The 11,073-nt window shown below is 41.1% G+C and overlaps 1 pseudogene; it reads right to left on the reverse strand.

The window, feature by feature from the left end:
* Window positions 1-4,123: 4,123 nt before the first annotated feature.
* LOC103600760 lies at window positions 4,124-5,748 on the reverse strand (annotated as a pseudogene).
* Between the last annotated feature and the right edge of the window lie 5,325 nt (window positions 5,749-11,073).

Raw genomic sequence — 11,073 nt, forward strand, 5'->3', positions numbered from 1 at the left:
CAATGAAGTAATAATAGCCTTGGGCCTTAAAATCTAAGCAAAGGAAGGATCAAAGTGAGATTCAAAAGAAAGTGAGAAATGGATAGATCAATGAGTTGGAGGTCCTATGGCAGTTGAGGAATTGTTGGAGTGGGAGCACAAGATTGACTGACATAGAAAGATAGGCTGTGGTAGTCAAGGAAGGGAGAACTTGAAATTGAGTTCACGAGTTATTAGTAATGGCACGATGTAGCACCTGACTGAGGGATACTATGTAAAAGTGGATTAGAAGACAAGATCATGGCAGGAGAAGAGATAAAGGAATTGTCAGACTGGAATATTGGAAGCATCATCTGCATATGTTCTAACTACCTATTGTTACATGACAAATCTTTTCAAAACTTAGTTCAAACAAAAATCTCTCATGCTACAGTGGGTTGACTGGGCTTAGCCAGGCAGTTCTCTGTGGGGTCTCTCATGTGGTTGCATCCAGATGCCAGCTGGAGTTTTGGGCTTCTGAACACTCATCTGGCTGCAGGTCCAAGATGGTGCATGCATATGGCTGACAGTCAATGCTGGTGGCTGGGAGCTCATCTGGGCTGTTGACCAGAGTGCCAACGTATGGTCTTTCTGTGTAGTTTGAACTTCTCACATCATGGGTGCTGGGTTCCAAAGGGAAGAGTCGCAAGAACGAGTGTTCCAAGAGACAGAAAGCAGAAGCCGCCAAGCCAGTTAAGGGCTGCACCCCAGACTGGCACAGTGTCAGTGATGTTATATTCTATTAGTAGAAGCAATCTCAGGGCCCACACAAATTACAAGGTATGGGAAGAATGGATTCCAACTCTTGATGAGAGGGGCAAGGAAACATTGCTGAAGGATGTGTGGAATGGGAGACATTGTTGTAGCCATCTTTGAAAAATAAAATCCGTATTTTATTTTATTTATAAAAGTAAGAATAATGACAAGACTAGTATTGGAGGGAGAGAGAGTGAGCCAAGTGCTAAAACAGTACTTAGGGAGAAAACTCAGGGGTCGACAGATATCTACAACAAGGAAAAATAGAAGGTAATAAGCTTCTTGCAAGCATGAGCTTCAGCAAGCTAAGGGTTTGAGGGAGGAGAAAGTGTCAATGGTCTAAAAGTGGCAAGGAGGAGCAAAAATTCTACCCACCCCACTTCCAGGCCACGTGATACAAGAGGCAAGAAAATATCTGCCCTTTGGGAGGGTTACGGGAAAGGAGTATTCTCAAGGCACAACCAAATCTCAGAGCAAGAAGGTAAATGTTATGTTCAGACAAGACGTTGAGTAGATAATGGATTTTGCTGAGGACAAATAAAAAATTCCAGAGGGCACTGGGGAAGGGTGTGTGGGGTTAGGGAAGGGTGTGTGGGGTTGGGGAAAGGTGGGAAATAAAGTCAGATTAGAGAACCTACAGAGTCTTAAGGAAATGAAAGTCAGGAGATGACTTGGGAATCTTGAGCTTCTTTGGTGAACGATGGAAACAAAGAGGCTGAGCACGATAGAACTAAGGCATGATGGTCTAAGACACACTGGTACGTTAAAGCAGCACATGTTGGGGGAGGATAAGGTATTCTTGCTGGAGCAAAGAGAGCTTTGCGGGACCCCTCTTCAGTTATGGACACTTTGGGCCCCAGGAGTGTGGAGATCTCTGTAAGAAATAAATTGATTTTTAATATATCCACGGCATCTTGTATACTTTACTTAGCGTGTTATATAGCTTTTTTTTCTCTTTTGTTCTGGTTTTTATAACTTATTGAGGTATAATTGACATACAATAAACTACGTATCTAACATGTATAGTTTAATAACTCTATGGATAGTGAGACCATCACCACCATCAAGCTAATGAACATATCCACAACCCCCAAACATTTTCTTGTCTTCCTGGCTAATTCCTTCCTCCTGACCTCCCATCCCTTCAGCCTTCAGGCAATCAATGATCTACTTTCAGTCATTATAGATTAATTTGCAATTACTATAATTTTATATAAATGGAATAATACAGCATATAGTCTTACTTTCTCTGGCTTCTTTCACACAGCATCAGCATAATTATTTTGCGATTCATCGCATCATGAGTGTATCAGTCGTTCATTCCTTTTCATTGCTGAGTAGTATGGATGTAGAACAATTTGTTTGCACACTCACATGTTAATAGAGATGGGTGCTGTTTCTGGTGTATAGTTATTACAAATACAGCTGCGGTGAGCATTTGTGTATAAGTGTGTGTGGACATATGCTCTCGTTTCTCTTTGGTAAATAACTAGGGGTGGATAGGCTGGAACGTTTCATTAGGTGTATGTTTAACCTTTTAAGAAACTGCCAAACTGTTTTTCAAAGTGAGCGTGCCATTTCACATTTCGGTCATCAGCCTATGAGAGCTCTAGTTACTCATTGTTATTGTCATGATGTCTGATGACGAGTGCTTTTTCCTTAGGGGCCCATATAACACTTAACAGTTAATATGATTGACATGGTTGGATTTAAGATCATGATTATCATCTTGCTACTTATTTTCTATTTGCCCCATCTGTTAATTTTCCCCTTTTTCCTCTTTTTCTGTCTTCTTCTGGATTAAGTATTTTTTTTTCCTTTTTGTCTTTTTTACTGACCGGTAACGGGATCGCAACCCTCGGTGTTGCGTCCGCACAGCGCTCAGCCAGTGAGCGGGAACCAGTCTCCACATGGGATCCGAACCCTCAGCGGGAGCGCCGCCGCACTCCCAAGCGGCGCACTCTCCAGTGTGCCACCAGGCCGGCCCATTAAGTATTTTTTTATTACCTTATTTTATCTTCCTTTTCTTTGTTTATTTTCTCAAATTCCTCGTCTCATTGTTTTACTTTTTGCTTTACCATTTATGGTATAGACTTTTAACTTATCCCAGTCTTTGTTCCAGTGATGTTTTGCAACCTCATGTACAGCATGAGAACCTCACCATAGGATACTTCCATCTCTCCGCCTCCCGTCCTCTGGTTTATTGCTGTCATCTATTTTCACTGTACTGTGTTCTGACCCCCCTCTACAAATTCTTTCTTTTTTCTTTTATTAAGGCTTCAATTTAACATTTATTGCACACTCACCCACAGGTAACTGTCAAACCCTCAAAATACAAAACTTAGTAGCACCCAACTTCACTTTCAAGGACTGCAGAAATATACCAACTGTATAAAAACAATTTTGTGGAAATGTGCAGGAGAGGACAGTAATTTGAGCAAGTAGAAGATGACACTGGAGGGTTTGGGATGGGTATTTCAGCATAAGCAAATGTCCAGGGGCTCTCACCATGTCCTCAGTCATCTCTATACCTCTGCCTCCTCTATTTCCATTTTTATCATTTTATACTTACAGCTCTTTCACTGCCTGGCTTGTAGTTCACCCATCTTTCTACCCACCACAGTTTAACTTTTCTGGGGGAGCATGTTAGCAAGGCTATTTCAAAAGCATGGAAATTCCAACTGATCCAATAATTTTATTCATAATAATTTATACTAAGGAAATAGGGATGCTTTCAAAATCTTAATTTACTTAAGTGTTATTTATATTAGCATAAAAAATTTAAACTTTAATACTTAGCAATAGGAAACGTTTGGATAAATTAAAATACATCCAAAAGAAGGAGTAATAAACCATTAAAATTTGCTCTTCAAGGAATATTTAATAACAAGGTAGATGACATATGCTTATCCAATATGTAATTTTATGTCATTGCAGCCAAAGCAAAACATCCTGTTTATTGGATGAAAAGGCCTCATTTACATGTGCACACTTTACTGCAATTTAAAAAATACTATAATTATAATTTCAGAACTTCAGAAATTGAATAGATGTCAGTATTCTCTCCTTTTTTCATATTCTTTTTCAAAGAAAATTCCTTTGAAAATCATTTGAAGCTTGGGCAAAAATGCCATAGCAATATTCTTGGGGTCAACCTATAGAGTCTTCATGATTCAGATGATACAAGGGAAGCTTCGCTGCAAGCTTTCAGAGAAGACATTCCAACCTGCATGATCTCATCAGCCAGGAGAGTGCTGGTGGCAATCACAGACCGGAGTGAAGAGTTGCTGCTCTGCATAATAGTGCTCCCGTATGCCTGCTTCTGCTGCTACCAATGGCTCACCTGTGTTCAAGGCCGCACCCACAAGTTGACCTGATTCTGAATTTTCTGCTTTAACTTTAATATTTCCTGAAGGTCAAAACCAATGTTCTGAGGAAGAACCTTGGGAATAATGAGAAACACATCAACAAATCTTGGACTCCAAATGGTCCTGCCCTCGACACTGGACTTATACTTAATCAGAGCACCTGGAAGCACACAACAGCAAGGATTGTTACATTTCTCAATAAAGATAAGCTTCTGTTCTCCCATTGTATACTCTTCAACTGGTTCTGTATGTCCCAAACAGTCACCATTTAGGTCATCAAAGGAATTTAGAGCCACCCCACCACAAGCAGGAGTCAGCCTGTCCATATTTCTCTTTTTAGCTCTGTGTAGAGCTACTGTGCCTTTTTCGGCACAAGCATCTAACAAAAAGGAGTCAATTCCCTTTTGATTAATAACAACAAATCCTTTGTCTGAATCACCACAGACTTCTTTTTGTCAGTTTCATTATTTTTTAACTCTACCTTCAATGAATTATCCTTGAGCGTTTACCTAGTTTCTCTCTCTTCTGCACTCTTACTTAAAAAACCAGAATTCACTTCTGATTTCACAAATTCTTTTTTTTTGTTTTTTGTCCTTTTTGTGACCAGTAAGGGGATCGCAACTCTTGGCTTGGTGTTGCCTGCACCGTGCTCAGCCAGTGAGCGCACCGGCCATCCCTACATAGGATCTGAACCCGCAGCAGGAGCGCTGCTGCACTCCCAGTGCCACCCTCTCCCGAGTGTGCCACGGGCTCTGCCCTGATTTCACAAATTCTTTTTTTTTGTTTTTTGTCCTTTTTTGAGACCGGCTGCACCACGCTCAGCCAGTGAGCACTGTGAGTGCACCGGTCATCCCTATATAGGATCCGAACCCACGGCCGGAGCGCTGCTGTGCTCCCAGCGCCGCACTCTCCCAGTGCACCACGGGCTCGGCCCCTGATTTCACAAATTCTAATGACACATTGCATGTGAAGATGAACAAATCTCCTACTAATTTGTTTTTTCATATCAGGATGCCATGCTCTAGGGTCCGAAACAAGTCCTCTAACTAAGCTGGTGTCATGTTTCATCTCCATGATCTCAACTATGAAGAGGTCAATAGGTTTGTCTCATTTTTAAAAACCAAAATGGAGTCCTCCGCAGCTTCTGTCATGACATTGGCAAGTTCAACATGAACCTTAGCACACAGAGGTGTCCCGGCCATATCTATATGTGCTTCCCTGCCCATCTCTTTGCTTACTTTGGCTTGTTCCAAAAAGCGAAATGCTTTTTCTTTTGAAGCTTCAAATCCTTCTGTTACTGCTCTGGGATGAACAGCTTCAGAATGTTAGCAATTAAACTGTTTCAGCGGCTCTGCTGTGGTTGGGACATTGGATGTAGTGCCGTGACCAGGTGGCTCATCCTGGCTGTTGCTACTTTTGCTATCAAGGAGGCTGTTGGGTGTTGGATTTGTCTTCCTTGAAGCAGCACATTGCCATCTTCAGCGAGCTTGATGGCTCCAGCAGCGGAAATAAGCATCTTCATGGTGGCCTTAGGCCCCAAGTTGGTTCTCAGCATGTATTGCAGCCCCTTAGTGTCTCACACCACTTTGGCTTTGGGGTTCAGGGTCTTCACAGTTTCCGTAGCTGACTGGAAGAGGAAGAGGAGGAGAATAGGCGAGCAGAATGCTTGAAACCAGTTCAGCCTTGCAATGAGGCACTATTTGGATCTTTTGAATGTCCCACAATTCTTTGTTACTACTTTCGCTTTAAGTAGTTGATTATTTAAACAAATTTAAACATTAAGGAAAAAATCATAGATATTTACCTACATAGTTAGCATTTTCAGTGATCTTAATTATGGTGTATCGGTCCATATTTCAACCCGATCCACATTAAGGGACATTAAACAATTTTTTAAGATTTCTTATGTGTATCTGCTGCTGATGAATATTTTTTCAGCTTTTGCATGTCCGAAAAAGTCTTTTTTTCACCTTTGTTTTCAAAAAATATTTTACTGAGTATAAAATTCTAGGTGACAGTTTTTTCTTTGAGTACTTTAAAAATGTTGGTCACATAATTTCATGTGCATTTTTTTCAACAAGAAATATTCTGCCATCCTCATCTTTCCTCCTCTGTATGTATGTTTTCTTATTTCTTCAGCTGCTTTTACTCTTTTTCATTTTTTATAGTATGCCTTCCAGTTCATTAATCTTTTCTTCTGCAATGCCTAGTTGCCATTAATTCCATCTAGTTTATTTTTCATCTCAGACATTGTAGTTTTCATCTCTAAACGTTTGGTTATTTAAAAAAATCATGTTTCTACTTAACATGCTCAACTTTACCTCTATCTCTTAGAACATATGGAATATGGTCATTATGACTGTCTTAATGTCCTACTCCACTAATTCTATCATCTGTGACAGTTCTGGGTTCATTTTCATTGATTGATTTTTTTCCTAGTTATGGGTTGTATTTTTCTGCTTTTTGCATTTCTGGTAATTTTTGATTGAATATATTGTGAACTTTACCTTGGTGTGTGCTCAAAATTCTTACTTTTATAAATATTCTTTAGTGTTTATTTTAGAGCTAATATTGTTCCACTACTGAGGCAAAGCCCTTCTGTGTATTCTACCTGATAACCCATTAGTTATGAGATTTTCTAGTCTGTGAAGGGAAGAACATTGTTTTAGGTCTATGTGAGCTATAGGTACTATTTCCTCTATTCATTTTAGGTGGTTCCTTCCTGAGCCTTTGGTAGTTTTCTCTCTCTCTCTGCATGTCTCTGTCTCTGTCTTACACACACACACACACACACACACAGAGTGATCAGTACTCAGACTCAAGGGAGACCCTCAGTAGAACTCCAGGGTGTTCTTTCTGTGTGTCTCTTCTATCCAGTACTCTTCCTGGCAAGTTCTGGCTGCTTTTGCCTCCCTAGACACCCAGCTCTGTTTTCCCAGTTCACTCTGCTGGGCTCCACCTGGGTCCCTTCTCCTTCAGGAGCCTTGAAACTCTCCCCAGATATTAACCTGGGATAATTATAGGGCTTACATCATTTGTTTCCCTTTTTTCAAGGATCTTTAATTGTCTTTTGTTGTCCAATGTCTGTTGTCCTGAAAACCATTGTTTCATATATTTTGTCTGCTTTTTTCATTGTTTTGATCTCTATTACTTCATCATGGTTAGAAGTAGAAGTTTACAGAGATTCTTTCTGTAGCAAAGTCCATGCTTCAAAATTTGCTGATGACTATCTTGTAAACAAATTTCAGTCCCCTTGAATAAGATGTGGTGCATGACTCGCAATGGTTGTTAAGTCTCTCAGAAAACTGATTTTATGGATGAGGAAACTGTTGCAGAGAGATGAAGGAAACTCGTAAGGTGATACGAGTAGTAAGTGACAGGGACTTAATTCAAATCCAGGTGTGTCTGCCAAACCCATATTCTCTTTACTATCTTATGATGCTTCAATCACATAAAAGTGAAATATTCTCCACATTTGGTATCTAGTACTAAGCAAGTGATGGTATTCCTATAAAACCTCCAATAGAGTGAATTCCAAAAGCCATATGGCAAGGAGGTTTCCTCAACTGAGAATAGAATTGACCTGTAAACCGATATTTTTTCCTCTATTCCCTCCTTTCTTCCTTCTTTCCTTCCTTCCTTTCTTCCTCCATTTATTTCTCTTTTTTTCTTTTCATACAATGGGGTTCAAGAGTCACTACCCCCCTAATAATGTACCTTGATATTTGAGAAAATGGAAGGAGCAGGAAGACCACTCCTACCTTCCCTTCTTCTTCTACTCTGAAGCAGAACATAAAACATGGAAAGAATTCTCTGACCTTCTTCCCTGAAGCAGGACATAAAACCTAGCTGGCCTTCCCCTGGAGTAGATCATAAGACCTTCATTCCAGAGGAGCCCTTTCTATTCCTAGATATAGAAGCATCCTGATACTTGAAGACACAGCGAGGCCAAGAAGAATCTGAACAAAGAGTCCTTGCTTAGTGCCCCAGTGTGTTACCATTGCAGCATATCCCTTGTCCAATCACACTTCTCCACCACTGTCCACTCTTCATCAAACCTCATTAGCAGAAAAATACACATTTCCTTGTTTCTTTAGGTCTTCATTTCTGAAAGTTCCTGTGCCATGTACAACTCATATCAAATAAATTTGTGTGCTTTTCTCTTGTTAAAAATCTGTCTTTTGTTACAAGTGCCTCAGATATGAACTGTGTGATAGGTGAGGAAAAGTTATTGCTTTTTCTCCCCTACACACACCATGAACTTTCACTGGGGTCACTAGATTCATCATCTAACAGCTGATTGAGATCCAGCATCTCCATTAGTCAGAGAAGTGGTAAAGTGGTAGCCAAGACCAAATAAAAAGGAATGAGACCGACCATTGACACACTGGTAACATCGCAGCTCGAAAATCACTCTTCATAAACAGACCTCAGGGTATTTCTTCATAAATTATGTTTATCTACTGTGTAATGATTTTCAGCAATTTTATTTTCTTCTGGAAAGAAGCTTTGAAATTGGCTGACTTCCGGTTTGAATCTGTAGAGTTCCTGGAATTAAATCTCACCTAACTTGAAAAAGAGCCTGAAGAAGGAATACTCAGAAGGAATAAACAAACTTCATGCCATTAAGAGTTTGGGTATGTGTATAATAAGAAATTTGACATTCTAAATGATTGCCTATAATTAAAATGGAAAGAAGGAGAAATAAAGTTTCATGTATTTTATTTCCTTTATGTACATTTATGAAGGGGAAGTAGCATCATGTAAGGAAAAACGCATGGAATATATTTGTCTTACTCTGATCTTACTCAATGTGCCTATAGTGGATTGCATTATGTCCCCCTAAAACTCCCTGAAGCTTGAATTATGTCCCCCAAGTTTTATGTATTAGAAACTTAGCCCCCACTGTGACTGTTAAGAGGGTGGGAATCCTATTATGGTAATTGAAAGGTGGAGCCTTGAAGAGGTGATTGGATTGTAGGACCCTGCAGTAGTGAATGGATTAAAAATGGTGGTCAAGGGCGTGGTTCTGAGGGCTTTAAAAGGAGAGGAGAGTCTGTCTGTCTTTTGCTGTCTCTGCTATCTCTGCTTCCACCATCTTGCAATGCTAGACCCCTGGGTCACTGTCACCACCACCAGATGGACTTTGGACTTCCCAGCCTCAGAAACTGTAATCAATAAATGTCATTTTCTTTATAAATCACCCAGTTTCAAGTATTTTTGTTAAAAGCCACAGAAATGGGCTAATGAAGTTCCTAAATCTTGCATATTATTCTAGTTTGTCTTCAAACCTGGCTCCTATTTTTCAGCTTAACTCCTTGGATTTGTTCTATCTAGTTTTTAGAAAGATGGCTTTGTATGGACCTGGGGTTCCACTAACAGGACCCCTAGTGGGCTCCACTCACAGCAGCCTAGAAGTCCCTGTGCCTGGTATCAGTGCAGTTATAAGATCTCTTTTCATCCCACTTCGGCTGGGCATAGAGGGTCATGAAGAGACAAGCAATTAAAGACAAGGGAGGAAACCTCCTTAGCTAGGTCCTCACCAAGTCCAAGTTATATTTACTTCCACCCTAATTCCCTCCCTACCTTAGAGCATTCAACTAAATGTTTAACCAAGCAAACAACCAACAAGAAAAGAGGAAGAGTGGGGTCTGCTCTATCTTAGTCTCAATGGGCAGGGCCAACTTCTTACTCATCCTTATTCCACTGACACGCTAATTGATAAAAACAGTTCTGTCACTGTTATCGGCACAGAAGGGAAAAGTACTGGCTAGATTTAAATCAGAGAAACAAAGCATAGCCAGGAGCCCTCCAGGGTGCACCTATACAGCAGTGAGGACATGCAGTGGGAAGCAATCCAACTGCGGTCAACTCCAGATTGAAGGCTCAGTTGCTTACAACAGCAGGGAAGGGCTCTGAGAGACAGAAACAGAGCACAGGCAGGAGCCCTCCAGGGTGCACCAATATTGCAGAGGATGCAATCCAACTGAGCAGCAGGGGAGGGCTCAGAAAATCAGAGAAAGGTAAAGAGAATTTTAGTGGCTTCCGGGCTTCCAGTCACTGCATGACATGAGAATGAATCCAACCCCCGCCCCATTCTCATGAATCCCCTGTTGGGGGGAGGGGATCCGTTCAAGCAAGATCTGTGCCATGCAGGATTGGCCCTCCCACCCCTGCTAGTGGCCCATCAGGGCAAGCTGTTGGCCAGAGGGAGCATGCTTCTCATAGTCTGCGGGGAGTTTAAGCTGTAGTTGTCCAGCAGTCACTTTAAAAAGGAAGAAAAGGGAAAAAGAAAGAGAGAGTAAAAGAGAATTAAGCATTGTCAAAATTAAGGCTGGGTGCTCTGGGGAACTCTTACCAGCAGCAGAGGCAGAGGAGCAAAAATAGCTCCTATGGCTACTTGCCTCTTGTGGTTGTGGTCTCCTCTGGCACCCAAGGCTCTCCAGTCAGTCATTGGTGTTACCTTTTGGAGTATGGGACATCCAGGTGTCTCCTGGTAACCTGCAGAAGCATGTTTGGGTAGGCCCTGGGTATTGCCAAAGCAAATTACTCTAATGTTGGAATCCACTGAAAACCCGGGGGCCGGCCTGGCACCCAAGCTGTTAGGCTCCTGGCTGGCTTGTTAGAATAATGTTACTGAATTAAGCTCTTGGGTCTCAATGTCATCAAAATAAACAATGTACCCAACAGAAATTAAGGCAAGCAATGCTTTAGTAAAAAGAGATCGATCTATGCATAAGGGAGTCAGCAATAGTAAAGCTTGTTATGGCCAGCATCCGGTGGGTAAAAGAAATTTGCCCACGAGAACCAGGTGATATGAAAAGGAAAAGAGTTTATTTCTGGCAGCCAGGGCTACGCAGGCCAATCGAGAAGCTCAGCCCCGAGTTGAAACCTCTTGCAGCTTTTATTTTTGCTAGGCAGGAATTTTTCA

This window comes from Galeopterus variegatus, unplaced genomic scaffold (genome assembly GCF_000696425.1).
Source record: "Galeopterus variegatus unplaced genomic scaffold, G_variegatus-3.0.2 Scaffold3451, whole genome shotgun sequence".
In the NCBI taxonomy this organism is placed as follows: domain Eukaryota; kingdom Metazoa; phylum Chordata; class Mammalia; order Dermoptera; family Cynocephalidae; genus Galeopterus; species Galeopterus variegatus.